This window comes from Calidris pugnax, unplaced genomic scaffold (genome assembly GCF_001431845.1).
Source record: "Calidris pugnax isolate Ruff unplaced genomic scaffold, ASM143184v1 scaffold183, whole genome shotgun sequence".
Taxonomy (NCBI): domain Eukaryota; kingdom Metazoa; phylum Chordata; class Aves; order Charadriiformes; family Scolopacidae; genus Calidris; species Calidris pugnax.
In genome coordinates, this window is record NW_015090930.1 from 738531 (window position 1) to 750652 (window position 12122).

Genomic DNA, 12122 nt, shown 5'->3' on the forward strand with positions numbered 1-12122 from the left:
GGTTTTTTATCAGAGTTAGGTTGATGGTTGGACTAGATGATCTTAAAGGTCCCTTTCAACCTAGGCAATTCTATGATTCTGTGGTCTCAGATGTGAGAAGTGGTTTAAATATTCTGATTTTTTGAAGCATGGGCTTAAACAGTGTCCTCTCTTCCTTCTCAACTGCTGATAGTTTATCACTGCGTACCAGCTTGCAAGACCTGGATGAAGGGCTGGATCTCTGCATGACCAGATCATGCTTTGAGTCCCGTATCACCATTTTTTTACTGTGGCATGAGTTCAAGCACTTTCTTCCTCCTTTTTAAGACCCTGTGTGCCCTTGTTTGGCCAATTTAATGGTCTGCGTTCCCCAGGGAGGGCCCAGCACTGAAAGAGATGCTGTTAGAGCGTATATTCCCCAATGGCAGCCCAAGAACTTTCCCCAGCCCTTCAGTTAGCCATGACAGCCGTTGTGTGGCTTCACCTACAGATTTGCTTTTATCACCTAACCACAGCCTCCATCCTGGTCTCATCACCCAACTCCATGCATGCCTTTTGCCGAATTTCAAGATGGATTTTATACTGAAGGTTGCTCTGAGTGTTTCATGGACCATTTATGAATGGATGGAGTTATCCTAGATGTTTTGCACTTGTGGGATGATGTGTTCCATCTGCTGTTTGTGTTTGCTGAGCTTTTGAGAAAACCTTCATTAGTTGCTCTTAACTGCATCCAGTAGAAGTAACCTTGATGATTGGGGAGGTCTTTGCAGTATCAACTCTGCAAGCAAGTAAATGTCAGCACTAAAATAAAAGTTGATAAAAACTAACACTAAATTGTATCTTAATATTGGGAAGAATGGAGCTTAGGTTTGAGTTGGATGACATGTATCTTCTTGAGAAGGAGAAATAAAACCAGATCATTTTTTCCATTAACCATGTTTTTCTCTTTTTTTTTTCCCAGTACAGCGAGAGTTTACACAAAAGAAAACCTTCACTACCTGGATAAATTCTATCTTAGCAAAGGTAAGAAGGGAATTCTTTAGGAAAGACCTGCCTTTTGCCTTTTTGATTCAGATGTGCTGCATGGAGACTGCAATTTTTAGGAATAAACAAAATTAATATAAGGTTTTTAGACACTGGCTGGAAAAAGTAGCCCCTGAAAGCATTTATTTAATACACATAACAGCATTGTATTATCGATCATCCAAGGCCATTTGTAAGAGATGGTTTGTAAGTAGATGACAGTATCTTCCTTGCTGATGTGGTAAAAGATATTTGTGCTGAATTGTGGCACGCAGCTCAGGCTTTTATGAGGCTCTGTGTTTATCATTAGTTTTACTGTGTTTAGGTAGGTATTATTCTATTATGCAAGCCCAAGAATGTGAGTTTAATGGGATGACCTGAGTGACTGGTAAGTATTAAGACAAACCAGATAGTAGGGTAGGTGCTCTTTAAGCTTTCACAAGGCCACGTGTGCTCGGAGCTTGGGTGAAACAAAATAAATCCTGCTTTGGTCCATCCATGGTGGGTTCTTATTGTTCACAGGTGGGTGAAAAGAGGGAAAGTTTAGTCAAATATGTATTTGGTGTACATGGCGTGTGCTGGTGGCTGGCAGGCTGCTGAGGTGGCCTGGGCGGGCCCTGCACCCCCGGAGGCAGATTTAAATGAGGCATAAACGCGCTAATGGTCATTCGCTGAGGAGACCAGCCTTCTGAGCAGCCAAGACCGCACTGGGGGAAGAAATCATGGCAAAAAAGGTCGGCAAGGAGGTCTTTTTGAGGGTTTTTGGAAGCCGGGCAGAGCGGCTGGTGTGTGCCGGGAGCCGGTGGCTGGTGGGCGGGCTGCTGAGGGGCCTGGGCGGGGCCAGCACCCCCGGCAGCAGATTTAAACGAGGGGTAAATGGGCCAGGACCACTCCAACCCTCCTCCCTCCATAAAAGGAGCTTTTCAAGAGCTGGTTACTAGTCTTCAGGACTAGTTGCTGGGCAATGAGCAAGCAAGCAGTGGGTGGGCATAACCTAGGGTGCCACCTGGGAGCACCCACCACGAGGCCCAGGGAAAAGGTGCGTAGGGAACAAGTGAAGCTCTGTCAGCTCGACAGGTGAATCCTGCTGCTGGCATCACCCCCTTGGAAAGGGCTTAGCCATGGTCTCCACCCCGAGGAAGGTCATGCTCTCATCCTCAAGCGGAATGGATGTGCAGGAATGCAGACAGAGCTCCCATGGAAGCATAGGGTTGTCCAGGTCACAGGCTGCAGGGAGTGCCAGGACCTTTTACTGGTAATGAGAGGCAGCTGTGAGACCTGCTGTGTGAGATGTGAGCAGGTGAATGATCTGCTCACCATGGTGGCAGAGCTGAGAGGGGAAGCTGAAAGGTTGAGGTGGGCTAGGAAGGGAAGCAGCCAGGGACGAGGAGCCCCTGTATCCAGCCCCAGCCAGGCTAAAGGTAAAGGCCTAAATGATAAGAATGAGTGGAGGCACGTTCATGGCTGGAGCAGCAACAGAACTCCCCACTTGCCCACCTCGCTCCGTCCTGTACCTCTGAAGAACAGATATGAGGTACTAGTTGAGGAAGGCCAGTTGAGTGAGGATGTAGATAATGAGCAGTCTTCATTACAAATGCCTCCTCAGTCAAAAAAGAGTACACCCTGGATCACCACCACAACCACAAGGAGAAAACAAAGGTTATAGTTGTTGCTGACTCCTTCCTAAGGAGGACGGAGGGACCAGTATGCCACATGGGCCCTCCCCAGAGTGAAGTCTGCTGTCTTCCTGGAGCCCAGGTTGAGGACATTACCAGGAAACTTCCTGGCTTAGTATGTCCTTCAGACTATTATCCGTTATTGGTTTTCCATGTATGCACGGAGGAATCTGTGACTCGCAGCCCAAGATCCACAAAAAGAGACTTCAGGAAGCTGGGAGGGCTGGTGAGGGAGTCTGGGGCACAGGTTATTTTTTCATCACTCCTTCCAGTTGCGTGCAATGATGGTGGGAGGAACAGATGGATACAATCAATTAATACGTGGCTCTGTGGCTGGTGTCACCAGCATAACTTTGAGTTCTTTGACAATGGATTTGCCTATACAGCACCGGGCTTGTAAACAGTAAATGGGAGGCACCTCTCTCAAAGGGGGAAAGGGGTTCTTGCACAAGAGATTGTGGGGTTGATTGACAGGGCTTTGACAGGGGGAGGGGGTTAATAATACCAGGCTTCTCTAAACTTTCTCTTTTTCAAAGTTTGTGGGTTTTTTGCCAGCATACCTCCTTGAAAAATATCTATAGTTGAAAATGAGGCTTAAAACAACCCTTGTAAAACTTAGAGGCAGGGCAAGGGGCAGTAAGAGCCAGGCATAATAATGGCTTAGAAGAAGCAGGATATGGCTGATCTGATGCAGGATTTATATTTCAGCTCATTGAAAAAATAAAGGGTGCCAAATATTTTTTTAACAACAGAGTAATTTGTAGTGTTCTGTGTTGAGTTCAAAATGACAAAAGCATTGAAATTTATTTTGCAGCGTACACCTCCTTCTGTTATCTCAGACCTGTATACAGACATACAGCAAGGACATATTCTTTTGGATCTGTTGGAAGAGCTTTCAGGTCAACATCTGGTAAGGCAAGAGTAACAAAAATATTACCTAAATCCTTCGTCATAATCCAGCAAAGATTTCTAGACATGCTTAATTGTAAGTGTATGTGTGATCCCTCTGGAGTCACAGAGCTATTTGCAAGTAACTTATTCTTACACCACTAATACTGAAACACACTGAAATCAGTTGGTCCAAAGTAATATGTGAATCTTTGCAGGATTTCCCTTATCAAAATATAAAATGAAACTAATTTTTACAACTAAGGATGTAACCTGTTTTTTTTTTTTTTTTTTTTTTTTGCTTCTCAGCCACGAGAAAAAGGTTTCAATACCTTCCAGTGCAGAAGCAACATAGAAAATGCTTTGACATTTTTAAAGAGCAGATCAGTGAGTGTTAACTTCAAAATTCACAACTAAAGCCAGTTTAGCTGGTGGAACACTTTCTTTGTTAACAATGATCCTTTTTTTTCTTTTTTCTTTCCTCTAGCTCAAGCTCATAAATATTCATGTTGCTGACATTATTGAAGGAAAACCTTCCATTGTGCTTGGCCTAATTTGGACAATTATATTTCATTTTCATGTAAGTATTTCAGCGATGTAACAGAGTTTTAGTAGAGGGAAAAGCAAAAAAAAATGTGTTGACTTGCATGGTTGCCAAATGAGATGAATTTGTACAAAGCATAAGGTTATTTTCTGACAAGTTGAAGTGATAGCTCAGGGAGGAGACGCACCGGTGCGTCTTGCCTGCGTCTCTGAGCTGCTTCACCAATGCAAGGATGGCATCACAGCCTGATGAACCGAATTGAGCTGCAAATGGTAGGAAGGAAGGATACTGAGATGATTTTATTTTTTTTTTAAGTAACCAGTTAAAAAAGAAGCTAAACTTTGTCTGTCTCTCTAAGGCCTGTAATGATTAAGCACCAAATAGAGCAAATAGTGCAAAGTGGTTCACATTCATCTCTGTCAAGGGCAGCCCCCTGTCTTCACTGTTGGCTGTGTTCACAGTGTGTAATTCTTGATATAATCTTTTTCTGTACCAGGTGCCTGCATAACATGAAGGCTGTGGTAGTGATGGTTTATCTTTTCACCTAAACCAAGCTTCTCTAAACAAATATAGATCTCTCAGGTCTACCAAGTAGGTTTTCCTGCATCCTGAGTGAGCAGGCAAACTCTGGGCATGCCTAATACACAACACTGTTGACAGCAGAAAATGCAGCTGCCACGAGCTGCTTTCACTGGTAGGAGGAGTAGAAAAGTGCATTGAGTGAGCAGGTCCCTTGACGCCAGTGCTGGGACCCACAATATAGCATGGAAGTCTTTGGGTGAATATTTCCTGTTGAAAAAAAAAAAAAAGTCACCTAAAGATGTGAATTCAGGATGAAATAGTTCAGATTTAACAGACAAAAAAAACCCCTGATCTGATCTTTGGGGGCAGGGAACTACAGTTACAGCTGTCACTGAGTACTTTCTAATTCTCTGTAGTTTTCTGCCATCGATGTCTTGGTAATTTTTCACTGAAGCTTGATTAAGTCTCCCATCATCTCTGACAGATTGAAGAACTTGCCAGGACACTTGCTTGTACTTACAATTAGCCTTCACTTGATTGTTCAAGTGCTGTTGACTCCTCTCCAAAGGCAAGCCGATCAGCTAAAAAAAGTGCTAAAATTAAGGAACGGTGGAAGCTATCTGCTACAAAGGCTCTTTTGTTGTGGGCAAAAGAACAGTGTTCACTGTAAGTTCCATCCAAGACTTAAAATTGCATGTTAGACGATGCATTTATGGTTTTCCTCTAAATGTGGTGATATTTTCCCCTCTCTCTTTTTTTTTTCCTTTAACATTACATAGTGACAGCTTAGCAGAAAATCCTTTAGATTTCCGATGTTACTAGTACTTTTAGCATCAATCGTTTTGACGTGAGCCCTTTAAATATAATAAAATGAAGCTAATCCTACTAATAAACTACCACAATGTAGAGTGAGTTGTTTGGCTATTCCCTTTTATGGGCTTCTGTGTGATAAGCCTAGTGGAATGTTTACATGATTTACTAGTTTTAATCCTTGTGGTTTGCACTGGTTAACAAAGTTTCAATAATTAATACTTTCTTTTAAATAGAAAATGTAGGATTTCTAGGATTCCCACGTCTCATGTTTTTCTGTCAAAACACTGCATATTCCCCAAGAAGGACCCTGGGGAACATAAGAGGTCCAAGTCCCCCAAATTCTAACAAGAAGTTTGCTTATGCTTGGTGTACAGATAGCTGTGTTGATTTGAGTGGGATTATTCCCAGCACACAATCTAGAACACATACCAGTATTCCTTGCAAGGGGCAGGCTTTACATTTTCTTCAAGGGCTACTGCTTCACTCTAAGATGTTTCAAATACGTTTTTGCAGTTATGTCAACCCTTTCTCTCCAGCTTTTTAGTTGCTTTATGTTCTAATAACACCCTACTAATATTCCATGTTGTTAGTGGGAGATAAAGGCTTTTATCAGCACGTCAGACACTTTCTGCTGGGAGAATGTTTTCAAGCATTGAAGTTTCTCTTTTAGCTGTGTTTTATCGGGACAAGATTGATTGGTGTGTAAAAATCAGCTCTATGTCCATTAAATCTTCCTATTTCTTTTGCTTGCTTTTCTTCCTCAGCTAAATCTCTGTTCTGTAGCATCCTTTCTGAACTGTGGTTACCTTGAATGGTTTTGTTATCAGTGAATCCTATAGTTTTTGGTAAAAGAACAAATCTTTTAAGTCCTGGCCCATTGTTGTGTAACTAAATTTGATCACCTGAAATCCCATCTTTTCCAAGTCGAAACATACTCGTAATACATGAGCCATTTCTAGAAAGTTGTCCCAGAATTCCCTGCGGCTCGCAGAGCTGGACACCTCAATAGAAGGTGTTTTAAAGACATGAAGCTAAATAAGAGAAAAAGAATATATCTTTCTTGTAACAATGTATCTCTTTTAAGGTCTGGATTTTCTAAAATGGCAGAGGTGATTCCAATACTCAGTGCCCTTGCAGTCAAATACTTGCATGCTCTTCGATGCTTTGCTTGTTGTTTTTCCACCCCAGAGAATCCACAGATATTGAGCACAAAGTTGACATTCAGAAAGGATATGGGATCAGCAAGGATCTATCTTCAGAATGTAACACAAGATAAAAACACTGAGTCATTTTGCAAAAATAGTAAAAATATATATAAAATTGTAGCGAAAGTACTGGCTGTATTGTCTGACTCAGCTTCTCCAGAAATTCAGTGGCAAGGTTCTCTATAACTCCTTAGATTTGGTTCATACCCCATTTTACTGAATTTATCTTTTATTTCTAAATTTTGAAACTTGGACTTAGGACGTCTGAGGAAACAGGCTATGACACTTGTTTCTAATCATTTTTGGGATAGGCATGGCTCTATCAATGTGACTGATTTCAAGTCAAGCTGGCGAAGCGGGCTGCCTTTTTTAGCCATCATCAAAACCTTACGACCAGGTCTGGTTGATTTGGAGAAGGCAAAATCTAGAAGCAATAAAGAAAACCTGAAAGAGGCTTTCAGAATTGCAGAACTGGAGCTGAATATTCCACGGCTTCTTGAACCTGAAGGTAAATGATCTGCATTTATTTGTTTTGCTTTGTTATCAGGAGTGTAATTAATATAATCATGTGTTGACTTGTAATACAGGAAAAGATAAGGCTATGCTTAAGTTTGAAGTGGAACATTGGTCTTTACTGTAATGCTCAAACCTGAGGTTCTTTATTTTATAATAGCAACCGTACTTAAGATTTGTTGGATTTGTGAATTGGTAGCAAATGCAGGAATGGTATGCAGAAGAAGGGGTATGAAACTTTCCTGTTCATGGGAGAAACTTGTTCACTAGCTCATCATGGAATATTAAAACATTCCCAAGGAAAAAATGTTCATTACATATTAATTTCTGTCAATGGTATGTTAACTGAGTTGCTGCAAAATAAACATCTTTATGGTAATGTGTTTTAATAGCTGCAGTATAGCGTCTAATTATGTGATCGGGCCTAGAGGGCTGTGTAATTATGTAAATGCTGTATTGGTTCTTGTAGATGTTGACATTATGAATCCAGATGAAAAATCAATCATGACTTACGTGGCTCAGTTTTTGCAATACTCCAGGAATATGCCTGAGTCTGAAGAAGACATGCAGGTATGTCACGTGATTTATCACCGAGGCATTTTTGAATGAACATGCATCATGGATGCCAAGAGTATCAGTGCTTTCTTTGCCCAGTACCTGGCTCAGTAACAGGTAGTAGATCGTGGTTTGATCCTTCGATTCAGCTACTGACAGGGCTGAATTGGCTTGAACCTTACGATGCTCCTGTGTGGTGGTCAAGACTCAATGTGATACATTTTTGATGACAGAGGTGGAACTGCTGTGCGAGTTGCCTTGTTTTTTCATTTAACTATTACAGAAGACATTTTCAAGCCTGGTTGTCTTCGTGCGTGCTCTGAAGTCTCTATGTAAATATTGGGGTAGAGGCAGACAGACTTGCAGATGTGCAGATCAACCAGCTTTGCATTTAATAGCTGACATGTAAAGCAGGTGGAAGTTGTCACTTGCAGATCACACTGGTTGGAAAACCAAGTTTTCTGTTCTCTATATTCTCCTATGACAGTCTATATACTAATTATTATTCACATTTCTCCATACTGATCATCTCCTTTCAATAGCTGCGCAATGTGGCTCTACTTTTAAGATGTCTTCACATATCCAGGTGCCAGGTTTAAAACTTTGGCCTTGTTCTGTAATAGTGCCTGACCCAAAATTCATTAGAGTCCCAGGAGTTATTATTTGTTTTTCAATAGTGTTTATTGTGTGCTCAATGTGTGTTGCTTTATGGCACAATGTAGATTACAAACAACGCTTGCAAAATCAAAGAATGAAATTTTCTGCTCTAATTACCAGGAAAAATTAAAGGAGACCATGAGCTGGTTGGCTGCACAGGAGAAGAAGTTAGCAAAGCTGCTGATTGACACAGAGAACGAACCATATTACAAGAAGTACAAAGTAAGTTGCATTCCATGTTTAACCACTCATACAAAAAGAAATATTAAAAATACTCCCAGCAACACAGCTTTTCATCTTCATTACCTAAACTGAAATGTTAAACAAACTTTTAAAGAAGCGTTGGAAATATAACGAATTTGATAAATGCCCTCAAATGGTTGAGGGAAGGATATGATACATTTTTTTCTGTTAGGAAAGAGATACATGAAGTAAAATTTTCTTTGGTTTATATTCTACCCAGACTTTGTAATAAAATCTCCCACGGGGGACTGAGAGGGGGGAATTTTCCCTTTCTCTTAGTGGGAAGGAAGAACCATGTCCTGACCGCACTGACTTTTTATTAAATACAGATTTTGCTAGTGAGTGGCACCTATAATTTCAGGGCCAAATACTGCCTGGAGACAAGTATGCCTCTTCCCTGCTATCTTGCCTTTCCGTGCATCACACCCTTTGAAGTTAATGGAAGTCATACCAATGTGTTCAAAGGCAGAACTTGGCTCCGTGAGCTCCCATCTAAAGTTGTCTTCTATGAATTACTCTTCCTTTTTATCCCTAGGAAATGATGTCATTTATGGAAGCGTTTAACCAAGAAAAAAAACCCTTTCTGCCTGTGTTGTTATCAAAAAGAAGTGAAGCTGAGCCGAGCGAAAGCCAACAGCAGATGAGAGAAGAGTGGGATAAACTAATGTCTCAGGTCAGAGGCGTTTCTAGCTCACTTTGTTACCACCAAGGTTGTGTTTGATGAAGAAGCCTAAGTCCAGCCCAGGAACGTGCAGAAGGAAAAGTGGGGAGGTGGTGAACGGTGCCCGAGAGGAGGCAGAAAGTGACTGTGCGTTGCCCTTCTGCCTCCTGAGCCTCAGGACACTGAGGCATCTGTGAAAAATAACCTGCATCTGATTATCTTTGAACACTCTTCTGATCAAAGGTTTTGGCCTATTTATGTTTAAAAGATTCTTTTGGGATGTAATTATGGCTCAGATAATGATGCAGCTGGGAAAAGTGTGTTAATATATTCTTTCCCATGGCACGGATAGTGACACAGTGAGATCTGGTTGGTCAGTGCTTTGCAACGAGGTTGACTGTGTCATCTTCTCCCTCCGCCCCAAGTGGGATGTGTTGGGCCTTGCTGGTTAGTAATTGCTCTTTATGGAAGAGATGTTACCCTGTTGGCTCCATGATGAAAAGCTGTCCAGAACATTGTTGTTCCCCCTCTATTTTGCATCTAATTTACTATAAATTTCCCCGTTGCTGGGCCTTGAGATGGTCACCAGCCAAGGATGGTAATTTCCAAATTCTCTGTAGTGTTACAGAGATTACAGGCTGGGGAGCAAATCTGGGGCTCAGGTAAACATAGCTGATTTGGAGCTGACTTCACTGGGAGCTCCTGTTCTAAATGGTGATGGGTTTTTTTTGGGGGGGATGTCTAGAGCATTGGCTTATGGAGCATATATCAATATCTTGAAGACGGGGAAGAAAATAAGAGTGAGAAATTTAATCACTTGTTTTCCTTTTTAAGATTGATGAATGGAAAGCAAAGCTGGACCAGATGTTGCCCTCTCCTCTGGATGGAATTGAGACCTGGCTTCAGGAGGTAGAACATCTGCAGGCCGAAGATTTGCCTGATTTGCAGGACTCATTTAAAGCAATGTTTGTCTTCCAAGAAATAATTGTAGTATTTAAGGTATGCTGATCATAAAGGAACATTCTGCTTCAGTCTGACCTAGCAAAGCACTTGTTATGGAATTTCTATTTGATATTTTGGGAAGTGATATGGATATGTTTATCTTTTGAAGATGAAAAGCTCTTCTGAGAATACCTTTGAACAATGATGAGTTTAATTAAATAACTGCTTGAGTATATAAAGAAGGTTTCTGACTTCAATGGGATGAGATCAAATTTCAGTACTATCTGAATGAGTAAATTGTGGTATTCTTTTTTATGTGGTTCTTGCAACTTGTTTGTTTGTTAAGTACACAGGGTAATTGCATCCTTATCTTCAAATCTATGCTTAATACATACCTATTCAGAAAAGCACTTGGGCTCGGGGTTACATTCCAGTGAGTTCACGCAGTTTGTGTGTTTAAAGTTAAGTATTTGCTGAATCACTTTGTAATCCCATTTAAAGCAATGGGAGGTATTTTGATACCTCAGAATCATACAAGTTATTTATTCTGATCTTGAAATCTTTACAGTGATAATAGCTTAAATGGTCTCTTGAGTTTGAAAACATTAAAAAGAGTGGATGTGTTGATGTCTCGTTGACATCTTAATGCTGTACTTGTTTTTTTTTATGAGCAAGGGGGAAGCTGGATGTTTTTGTGACATGCCCTTAAAGTGAATTTGAAAGAGTGGGAAATTGATGTTCTTGTGCATGGCTTGATAACACCACTTTTTTTGTACTGTTGCTGGTCAATTTCCAGTCTAAGACAGCTTTTTAACTGATAACAACTTTGCCAGACTTTAGCATTACAAATTTTTACTTTTGTTGTTCAGCCAAAGTAATGAAAGTATTTCTAAGAATGAGACAGAGAGAAACGTTGTTGGATTAGGGTTCTCTTTTTTTACCATTGAATATGTAGATAAAATCATTAAGTTCCTTAAGAAGAAGAAAGCCAAGACAGTTAACTTCCGTCAAGTCCTTTTATCCTGATGGAAAGACATTCTGCTGAGAATTCTTTTTCACCTCCTTCCTCCTTTTAGTATGTGTCCTTTTATGTCCTTAAGTATATAAGTCCTTTTAGTATGTCTTGTCTCATGTAGGGATCTTGTTGCCAAGGTGGTGCCTTATAATGGAAATTTTACTTTCGCTTAAGATCTAGGAATTTACCCAGCAATGCTCATAACTGTCTGACTGGAATAGTATTAAGGTTACAAAATCAAATGTTTAAAATCTGTGCACTATTTGGGGTTGAGGGCTGTAGGGCTGAGGGATTTAGCTATTTCCAATAACACGCTTTGTGGCAGGTTTTATTACATAGAAATGAACTTCTGGCATATTTCTTTATATGCCACTCATGAATATGCTTATATTCTGTGTAATGCATTTTATGGTTTATTTTTACATTGGGAATTTGGTGCTGAGACACTTCCCCATAAAATATTCCCCAATCATGATACCTGCCATCAGAAGCTTAATGCGATATGCCATCGGCATGGTGTTAGATGGAAGTTTATTGAACAGTTAAATTAAGCATTAAGCAAGTGTGACACAATATGTTGATATTCAACAGTTTTTGCTGTCAGTCTTTGCTAACATATAGCAAAGAACAACTTAATATCCTGAAACTGTTACAATGACACTTTTTGGTCCTAAAGATGATAGTGAAAGTGCAGAAAAAACTGTTAGCACGGGTAGTGTACTTTCATGTTCCTTATATTTAATCAGATGCACAACAATAAGAGAAATCAGTGCACTAAATATGCACTTTAGATAGTAAAGTAAATACTTTCATTGCACTTCAATGAATAAAGACACTGGAAGATTGCCTTGTGCTGACTAGTTCTTAATAGCTCTCACTGTAATGG

The 12122-nt window shown here is 40.5% G+C and overlaps 1 long non-coding RNA gene across 1 annotated transcript; it reads left to right on the forward strand.

The window, feature by feature from the left end:
• Positions 1 to 3874: 3874 nt before the first annotated feature.
• On the forward strand, positions 3875 to 7152 carry LOC106893552. The gene is made up of 4 exons (XR_001413103.1): positions 3875 to 3953; positions 4054 to 4146; positions 5117 to 5298; positions 6962 to 7152. It is a non-coding gene; the product is annotated as an uncharacterized LOC106893552 (long non-coding RNA).
• Positions 7153 to 12122: the final 4970 nt, after the last annotated feature.